The 10,951-nt window shown below is 33.9% G+C and overlaps 1 long non-coding RNA gene across 1 annotated transcript; it reads left to right on the forward strand.

Moving 5' to 3' along the window:
• Window positions 1-2,364: 2,364 nt before the first annotated feature.
• LOC133860184 (uncharacterized) lies at window positions 2,365-4,955 on the forward strand. Its single transcript, XR_009898890.1, has 3 exons — window positions 2,365-2,510; window positions 2,674-2,748; window positions 4,687-4,955. It is a non-coding gene; the product is annotated as an uncharacterized LOC133860184 (long non-coding RNA).
• Window positions 4,956-10,951: the final 5,996 nt, after the last annotated feature.

Consider the following 10,951-nt stretch of genomic DNA (forward strand, 5'->3'; position numbering starts at 1 on the left):
TTTTTTTTTTAAAAAAAAAAACTTTATACCTTACATTTTAAAATAAATGAGTATAATACGATGATGGCCATGTTTGTTAATGATATTTTTCCTTTTTATTTTTTTTTATTTTTTTTTATTTTTTTTTAATGTCTGTTGAAAACATAAGAACAGTTTTTGCTGTTGCTTATTTTACAACTTTTTCAGTATTAGATCTAGTGGTAGCTAAAGCTTATGCTGCGTTGCGTGCGGTGGAATTTTGTCATACTTGGAGGTTCTTAAAAATTATTGTGGAAGGCGATTCTCTTCAAGTAGTTAAAACTATAAAACATAAAGGGGTAAGTCGGACAATGTATGGGTAGATTGCAGAGGATATTAAAATGGCTCTTAGAAATTGGGAAATTAGGCATACTAAGTGGGATGGTAATAAGGCTGCCCATTTGCTTGCCAAAAAAGGTGTTTGCCTAGATTCTGATAGGGTTTGGTTTGATTGTTTTACTGATTGTATTAGGGATATCATTATATCAGAGCTTTCGTCTTTGGTTACGTAGAGCTTTATGGTCTTGTTGGTTTTCATGATTTTAATGGAATCAGTATATTTTTCTCAAAAAAAAAGAAAAAAGAAAAAAGAAAAAATCCTCAAACCAAAAACCAAAACAACTTTGAAACCCATTAGCGACCACTCACGTGCATTTTCATCAATCCCTCAAATTGATGGTCGTGAAATTGTCACAAAGCATGATTTGATTCCCCCCATCCTCGCGTGCATGCTGCACGGTTACCAACCGAACAAGTAAGTCTTTTTAGCTTAATTCTTTCTTTGGTCGTGTCGCATGCCACTTGTAGAGCATACGTATTTTCTTAGAGTACCTTTTTTTTTTTCTTTTTTTTTTAATTGCACCTCACTCTATGTGGTTAAAAAAATTGATGAAAGGTCCTTGTGGTAAATTATAATTACGAATTACTCTTTAAACCTGTTTTCTGTCCACCAAGTTAACAGATTTCGTTAGTTTGTCATGTCATACTTAATAGAAAATCGACATGTGGCCACCCCAGGCTTAGGGGAGGCCATGCGCCACCCCCAGACGTGGTTGTGCCACTCTCGGTAGCCACTCCTTCACTATTTTTTATTATTATTTTTTTTTAAGTTTTATTTATTTATATATTTTTTTATTGTAATGGACACGTGTCGATTTCTTATTGGATATTACGTGAAAAATTAATAGAATCTTTTAGCTTGGTGGACAGAAAATGAGTTCAAGGAGTGATATGTAATTATAGTTTACTACAGGAACCCTCCATGAATTTTTTGTACCACATAGAGTGATTTATAATTTAGGCCAAACATAATGACCAATTGTGCAATTATTATTATTATTATTATTTTCTTGTATTTTTAGGGAATAAGTTTCCGTAGAATACATCTAGCCCGTTGAACGTGCATTCCAGCTGCAATCTGACACTGAGATTTATTTCCTCCCTCCTTGTATTCTGAAGGAGCAAATACAGATGTACCTGTCAAGCTCATATTATCATATATGTCGATTCGCAGGGTCACGCAAAATAAGGTAATTATTATTATTATTATTTTTTTATATCACAAACATCAATCCTATACTGAAATATATAGAGCGTGACATTTATATGCGTGAATTTTATACATATAAGTCTTATATACATAAATATTACACTTAATATATCTTAATGTAAACTTCATATAAATTAAAATGACGTAAAAATAACGTAACCACACAAAACAACGTGGAAATTGATGTCTTTATGGTAGGCATCTAGTCATTTTTGTCGGGGGCTAATCCTCTTTTCTGTATTCTTTTTGATGACGTAATTAATGGATCGAGGATTAAGCGTCAGCCAATTAACTCGATCTGCAATGTTTTATTTTTTTCAGTATGTATCTAATATGTAATAAAATAATTTTAGATTTTGTTCAAAAGTCACCCGCCAATTCCTGTGGGCCTACGCAATTTTCTTATTCTATTTGGTTTTGAATTATTGTAGCCGACCCCGTGTATCTCAATTGCACCGACTTTTCTGCTTATCAAAACATGATTTCCGTTCTTTTCAAAACAAGCATCAAAGTATCGCGCCGTACATAAAAACATTGGGCGCAGTAGTAGAGAAAGATCAGTCGTCAGACTCGTCACTGGCTTCTAGTAAAAGCTGGGTTTGTCAACTTCTTCTAGGCGCAAAGCATATATTATAAGGTTGGTCGGAATAATGTTGGCTTAAATATATGTTACGAAAATAGTGTTCAATTAAAAATTTATTGAATGGGGAAATGTTTGGTCTAAATAACATCAAAAGCTAGTCATTAAAGATTATTTACACGAAAATTATATGCTAGTGTACTAATTTAAAATAAACGTGAATTCTATTATATGCTCTTTAAAGCTCTCGTAAGTTTCCATCCCGGCTTCTTAATCCATGCTGTTCAAAGCCTGAAAACAAAATATAGTAATGGTGAATGAGAAATGCTCAGTAAAAGGATCAACAATCATAAAACGGTTGAGGTAACTTCATTTTCTTTAAAACGGTGTCTTTAAAACTCTTCTTTTTTAAAGTCTTGTGAAAACATATTTATCACTTCTTAGATACTTAAAACATACAAACATTTGCTTGTAAGTAAATTTCTCATAATATGAACCATATACACCATTACACTATGTGTACTAGGGTTGCGATCTTGAACTCCATGTGACCATGGCAACGACTGTGACCGCAGACCTGCTCATCCACTAATTAATCAAGGTACACTCAGCTTGACATAGCGATGTTGTAATGACTCTTGGTTTGATCAATTTCCTGCTTGTATTATTGATGTTGTAACTAGGGAACAGAGAGTCCCTAGATCCTGAAAATCTTTGTACTTTGGGATCAATTTTTATCAATGAAGATCTTCTGAGCTTTGTTCAAAAAAAAATCATGCAATGAAATCACACTTAGAATGAGTTAAGGATTCCCCTTACCTCAATAGTTTTACAAAAAGTCACTTACGCATCCTATGGGTTTTCAAGAAAAGCCAAGCACGAAATTTACATTGAGACTAGAGAAGAGCTCTTGCTTCTACTTTGTGAGCCAAGAGGGTTTTAGTTGAAAACCATCAAAGCTTTCCCCCTCTTGATGTTTGTGAAGACTTCCTTACTTCACCATTGTTGATCTAAGAGAAGATTTGTAAAAGCCTTGAGCTATCCCTCTCTTGAAGCTGTGTTTTTGTTATTGTCAAACCACATCCATACACATCCTTCAACCACAAAGAAGTCCACCGATAGGTCGGTAAGGAGATGCATTACGAGAAGATTGTCAAGCTAAGAGACAAGCGGGGAGCTTGTTGATCTTATGACTTTACAAGGGGTCTATAAATGTTTCTATTGTATGTAATCTATATCTTCTTGTTATAGTGAATTTTTGGGTTTAACTGCCTCGAAGTCATTTTATCTTTGAGGTACTTAAAGGGTTTTCATTTCATCAACAAAATCTTGTGTGCTTGATTTATCTCTTATGGTGGTTAAAGTTATTGTTGTGATGTTTATGTAATTTACTGTCAACAATATTCTTTGTGATATTGTTGTTGTGGCTTACATTTAAAAAATCTTGTCTTGTGTTGATTATTGGTATTGAGAAGTTGATTTGGGCATTCAACACGATCCTAGTTTTCTTTCAATGAGAAATTAAATAATCAACCATCAACAAGTTTATGATAAAGTGGTAAAAGACAGTTTGTTACTGAAATCCCAATTAATTATACTCTTATAGTAGATCAAACCAAAAGAGCTAAAAATTTGCTTGAACACAAAACAACAAGAAAAAATCTTGATTTGTCGTACGATTTGTCCTTATTAACAGATGATATAGAAGCACTATGTCATATTGAAAACAACCAAATCCCTATCGCTTCGCCACAGATAGGAGACAAAGAATATCTCAACCTTATCAACTAGATGAAATGATGAGATAATGCATGTGAGAAGCATGGTGGACTCTTTTGTAAAAGGTAAAAGATTATACAAGTTGACTAACAATAATTCAATAACTTTATGCACGCTAAGCTTCCTTTTCAAAAGCATAACTGCTTTCTTCTTCTTCTTATTTTCTCTCCCTCGTTTCTCTATAAAAGAGCAATAATGTTACAACCTTTCCTAAACTAGGAATAATATCCTAGATTTACTTTTGCCACGTTAAGTAGTATAAGCCAACTCTAGTCATATTAGGCATGTAATATTAGGTATGTATTTTCATAAGAGTATTTCCATAGTAGCCGCTTAATTGGAGACTCAACCCTGATTTTTCTTAGGGACATCATAATGGCTCATTTATTTAAAATTTGTTATGCAATAAATAAAGGAAGAGAATAATTAATTAAATCAACCTTATGCTGTGAGGTCCAGGTTCCCTCTAAGAACTTAAACTATCTCATTGCGAACTTAGTTTCATAACAACTTGGTATTAGAGCCAGAAATGGCTTCACCACCATCCATTTTTGAAGAGAGGCTAGAATGTTTTGAAGCAAAATTAGGCTCGGATATGTACAAAATTTGGGTTATTCGCTACCATGAACTCCAAATTGGATTAGTTAATTGCTCCTTGATGAGTGCCAAAAAGTGTATATTTGGACCCCTTAATTTACACTAGTTAGACCTTTAGCTTTGTTATTTTCTGATGTTTTGGTTAGTTTTTGTGTTTTTGCAGGTCATTGAGAGAAAATTGAGAATTTTAAGTAAAAATGCATAGAAAAGGATGGAGCCATCGGGCCCTGAATGACTGCGCTCGAGCGCACCTGCCTCGCATACAGCGCGCGCAGCGCTTAATTGTTGCGTCGCTCAAGCCCTGCCGAACGCCCAAAGGCGCTCGAGCGCACCCTGCTAACCTTGACCTACAACTGCAGGAATCCTAATTTTTTTTCTATAAAAACCCCATTTTTCTCATTTCTTCGGGGGGAGGCCACTTGGAAAGCACCTTAGGCGCCGTTTTTAGTAGTTTTTAGGGTTCTTGGGTGATTTTCATCTATAACTTCTATATTTTGTAAGTTCCTTTGATTTTTAATGGATTATTGTTATTTATTTATGTTTTCCTTAATCATGTGCAACTAAATTCTCATCTAGGGTTGAGGATGAAGCTTCACCATTGAAGAAAAACTATGTTTTCATGCTTGTTTATGCTATTTGAGTTTATGGGCTTTTGATTTCTAATTGTTCTACTTCAATTCGATTTTTGAGATGATTTTTGGGTATCTCTTGTGATTTCTGGATACAAGTGATGATTTGACTTTGTCTCATTTAATTGATTGCTTGGGTTTTATTTATCAAAACCTTGTGTATTCATTGTGTTTCGTTCAACGGGTGCATTTGATGATTTGGTGAAAAATCGGGTATCTATTGTGATTTGTTCTTTGAATGGGTACAATGGATGATTTGGGAAACACCGAGTATCTTTTGTGATTTGTGTAAAGAACGAATTCATTGAATGATTCAAACGATTTTTGAAGCAAAGTAGAGCATACTTAAGGTTTGTATGTGAGAAATATGTGTTAATGAGAATATGTTGCTATGATTTGGTGGGTGTGGATTCCAAAACCTTAGAACCCTATCTTTGATTTGTTAAGTTTATGTTTTATTTTGTTTAAAAACCCTAAATTTGGAACTAGGTTAAACTATGATTAGTTTGAATGGAGATTGATTTTTTGTAATACAATTCCCTGTGAGATCGACCTCGCACTTGCAAAACTAGGGTTGGCAATTTTTGACACGACCTGCGAACCCAGCACGAACACGACACGAAAATACATGGTTAGGGTTTATGGTAATCGGGTTCGAGTTGACCCGCCAACACGATTGTAACCCGTTTCTTTTTTTAAAAAAAAAAAATTCAAAACTCAAAACAAACTTACAAACCCCCCGACATCCCGCATCATTTTTCTAAGTTTTCTTTTCAGTATTCACGCCTCCTTCACCCTAAAAATGGACGAATCCTTGCTTTGTCGCTGCCGACGAAGGCGTGAAGGCACACGTTAGCCTTCACCCCCTGCCCCTCTCTTCTCACACACATTATTTTACACTCACAACATAACGCCGACCCTCTCTCTCTCTCCCCCAACTCTGTCACCGTCTCTCTCAGAAAATTTTTTTTTCTTTTTAAAAAATCCAATCTTGTTTTTATTATTTCCTATTTCTATATAATTACGTACTGCAATTTATTTGTATAGAGCAAGGAGATCCCTATTCTCACAGAGTTCATCAATTCGATCTTTTCAATCAATTTCTCTGACATTCTCTCTGGGCTCTCTCTTTTCTCTCGCAAATTAGCGTTTCTTTGTGTCTGCTTCAGGAAAATGGAGGCTTTCTGTTATGAGCATAACACTTTCAGTTTTAGACTCTGTCGTTTGCAAATACTCGGTTTCTTGTGAAATTAGGCATGGATCTGGGCTTGGGGGCGGGCGTCAGCTTGGATCTGGGTTTTGTGGTCATTTTGACATGGGTTTTTGTTGGGTCATCAAGACGAAGACGATCCTTCTTTGGAGTCTGGACGAAGCTTCTTCTTCTTTAGAGGAAATAATCGTGTCAATCGGGTTCGTGTCGAGTAACCCGATTTACAATCGGGTCGTGTTCGGGTCAAAGGTTCCGACCCGATTAATAATCGGGTCGGGTTCGTGTTATACCTGTTTATGTAATCGGGTCAGTCGGGTTGACTCGAACCCAACTCGTTTACCTAAATTGCCAACCCTATGCAAAACACTATATTGCAAACGATTCGAGCACTTGCGAGTTAAATAAATTTGCACAACACTCCTCCATCTCAACAATATAACACAACTGCTCCATCACCACCAGAAACCCACAATTGCCAATCTCCAAATCCCCACCCCTTTCAATCAACACTGAAACCCTCAAAATCTTAGACCCACCCAGTCCACAACCGTGCAACAACACATAACGCACAAAACAACAAAATACCCAAACAAAAAAAATTCCCACAAGAACCATCGTGTTACCGCTTCACAATTCCCAAAAGCAATGGCCCCAACCTTCCAAACGCACTGCCAACCATCGCATCACACCTGTCGGTAGTTTCTGCCTTCAATCCACTGCACATAGAGCACCACACCAACAGCCCAACTACTCCTTTCTGCACCACGTCCCGGTAGTGCCACCAATAAATACCTCTTTTGCTACCATGGTGCGATATACACAAAAAGGAATAAGAGGAGAACAAAATTTAAACGAAGACATTCTTTTGTTTAGCAGAAGAAGAAGAAGAAGAAGAAAAAATGAAGTTGAAAGTCTCGGTCAACTTGTCAAGGTTATTTGGCAGAAGAAGGAAAAAAAAATGTTTGCTTGTAAAGAAGAAATTGTGCAAGGAACAAGGCAGTGCGTGCACGTGACAGCAACAAGTCCCAAAAGAAGCACCACTCTAGCCATGGAGAGAGAGAGAGAGAGAGAGAGAGAGAGAAGAAGAAGAAGAAGAAAAAGAAGAAGAAGAAGAAGAAGTAGAAAGAAAAAGGGGAAAAGGGTTTGGTTTTGTTGAAGACAATGGAAGCAACACGGAAAAGATAAAAAGTTTATCCAATTTGTCAAAAAAAAAAAAAAATCTATCCAAGAACAGTCATCAAAATTTGTCCTTGGGGACAATGACTTAAGTGTGCAAACCCAAGTGCAGGTTGTCGCGAAGTTGTAATTCTCGGAAGTTCGAGTGTCGAACCACTGGGGTTTGGGAAACAAAGAACACTAAAAAAATAAAATTAAGTAAAATCTATGACAGATGATTTAGTTGAATAATGCAAATAAAATATATAATGGAAATAACAATTAAAAGGAATCGCTAAAGCATTGGGGTTTTACTTTTAACAAAATTATAATATTTATTTTGCAACTCATGTGATAATCGAAAAATAGATCAGTGAATACCAAGAGAAAATATCATCGAAAGATTAATCTTAAAATTGATTGATTTTATTACGCAAAATTGATTATTTGATTCGCAGGGAATTCAAAGCATTCACTGTACTAGTAATTAATAATGAATCAAGGAATTTTGCAGAATAAAAACCTTTTTTCTAAGAATAAATCATGCAATCAATTAAAAAGATCATACATTAAAATCCATAAAAGAGTTATGTGATAATCGAAAAATAGATTAGTGAATACCAAGAGAAAATATCATCGAAAGATTAATCTTAAAATTGATTGATTTTATTACGCAAAATTGGTTATTTGATTCGCAGGGAATTCAAAGCATTCACTGTACCAGTAGTTAATAATGAATCAAGGAATTTTGCAGAATAAAAACCTTTTTTCTAAGAATAAATCATGCAATCAATTAAAAAGATCATACATTAAAATCCATAAAAGAGTTGGAAAATAAATACTACAATCTTATTAAAAGTTTTACCCTTAACCTCAGCTTGAGATTTAGCTAGACATGATTACGTAAATAAATTTCATCGTTAAAATCCTAAACATCATGCTAGCAAAATAAAATAACTAAGAAGAAAATAAAAACAAATCTTGAACTGTTGTCGCTGTCTTCTTCGATCTGGAGCTGAACGTCTTCTTCTCTTTTTCTGCAATTTTCGGATCCCATGTTTTTGTTGCCGTGTTGCTTCTATTATAGAGATAAGAGTCATTCTTCTTTTGGGATTCGTACAACTATAAGAATCCAAGTCTTCTATTTGTTCCATGTCTCTCTCTTACACTTGAAATAAAAACTCTGCTTCTTCTTTTTATAAGAGCCAAAGACATCTTTTTCTTCTTGGTTTTGTCATGTAGTAGTATTAGAATGTTTCTCCAATTCGTGGGTCCAGCAGTTTGGTTTCACCTCTTCTTGTATTACCCGTTGGACTCTATCTTAGACATAGGACATACTTCTTCTTTTGACCTGCCTCTTGGCTTTTACTATTTGATTTCTGTTGTAATTCCTACATAACACAATTTCTTGCATTAATATATCATTTAATCTTAATATTAATATTTGAACAATATTCCACAATCAAATATAAAATGCAAGAATAAAATTATAATAAAGTATGATAATACTTATTTTAATATTGAAAATAAGCACTTTTAAGCTATTATCAACGTTTTTAAGAGGGAATGAATGTTAGGACCCTTCATAAACCATGAATAATATTCCTAATTTACTTCTACCACGTTAAGTAGTAGAGAAATGTTTAGTTTCATCCTCTTGCACATCTCTTGTCCATCTTTGTGCAAGAGATGTGGAAATCTACCAATGAATCTATGGGACCATATGTGTGTTCTACAAATTCAATTGTGAATTTGCAAAAGAGATGTAAAAAATATGGGAAACAAATGACACCAAACATATCTCTAAATAGTATAAGTCAACTCTAGTCATATTATGTATGTATTTTCATAAGAGTCATTTGATTGATGACTCAGCCCTAATTTTCCTTAGGCACGTTGTAATAGCTCATTTATTTAAAGATTGTTATGTTATGAATAAAGGCAGAGAAGAATTAATCTAAATTAACCTTGTGCTGTGATGTCTAATTTCCCTCTAAGAACCTAAACTATCCCATTGCAGACTTAGGTTCGTAACAGACAACCTCTTCAAGTAGCTTAGATTATAATGTAGTGTGAGAACATTTTGCAAGTTTTGAGAGTTTTCTTGTATTTATGTAACTATATTAGAACCTAGTCAAAATCATTGTTAGAGTTTATAAGGTACGTTTGTATGTTTTAAAGGAAATATATCGATCTCACCATTTCATGTTTTACCGAGTCTTTTATATTCTTGATTATTATTATTGTGTGTTGCTTCATTTCTAGTTGTTGTAAAACTCGTATACCTGTACTTGCTTCAAAGCCCATATTTCTTATTCGTCAGTTTAAACTGGACTTAGCATATCTTAACATTAGGAAACTCGTCTTAGACACCAAAAAGTATTTAGGCGGTCTTATGACATCATATTTAATAGCTTAAAGGACAAATGTCATTTTTAGAGCCTGAATTATATGAGTTTCGTACAAACCAATTTGTAAGAAATTTGGGTCTGTATAATAATGATCAGATAGAGTGTGTTAGCTATTGGTTAGGGCAAAAGAAAGATGATTATATACATATATTGCATATAGAACATAAATCTGAAAAATAATTTAAGTAGTATAAGTGTTAGTCTAAATGGTACTGATGATAATATTCACTCATGATTTAAAAAATATAAGAAAAAAAAATCAAAATATTAATAAAAATTATGTGGAGTCTAAACTAGAGTCACTGTCTATTGCCATATAGAAAATAGATAATAATCTAAAACAAGTTGGTTCAATAGTTTATTTTAGATCTCAAAAAATAGACTAAGAAACTTCGAATAACTTAGTTTGAAAATAGAAGGCAAAACACTTGATAATAAGATCATCCATTCCCTCTTCCATTCGGATCAAGAGTGGAAAAGATCATCCCTTATAATACTTTTTTTCCTCATTAATTAGAAAAAAAAAAAAGTTGCGGTAATAACAAAATCTCCTCTTTTTTTTTTTTTTTTTTTCATAGTATAGAAGACATAGTACTCCTTGAACAAGAAGTTAATTATAATTATACTAAACATAAAAATGTTAAAGAAATTTTAGACAACTAGAGACATCTTTATAAAGACCCACCACTTTTTGTTCATGAAAGAAATGATCAACAAGATAAGAACCACTTATCTTGGATATGAAAATCTAGTAATACATTTTTACCATGAAACTGTAAGTATATTAGGGGCTTTGATTTCAGATAAATAAGAGTATAATATATTATGAAAATATTAAGAGAAATAAGAGTATAATGTAGCCCTTTGGGCTTTATCCTGTTGACGTAGATCATAGACCGAACCACGTAAAATCTCGTCTCCATTTTATTATTTCCGCACTTTATTTTTAAATTCTTTTAGGTTTATGTTTTCTTTCATGGTATCAGAGCTATATATAGGCTAACGCTAGTTGTTCGATCTTGG

Source organism: Alnus glutinosa, chromosome 2 (genome assembly GCF_958979055.1).
Source record: "Alnus glutinosa chromosome 2, dhAlnGlut1.1, whole genome shotgun sequence".
Lineage (NCBI taxonomy): Eukaryota > Viridiplantae > Streptophyta > Magnoliopsida > Fagales > Betulaceae > Alnus > Alnus glutinosa.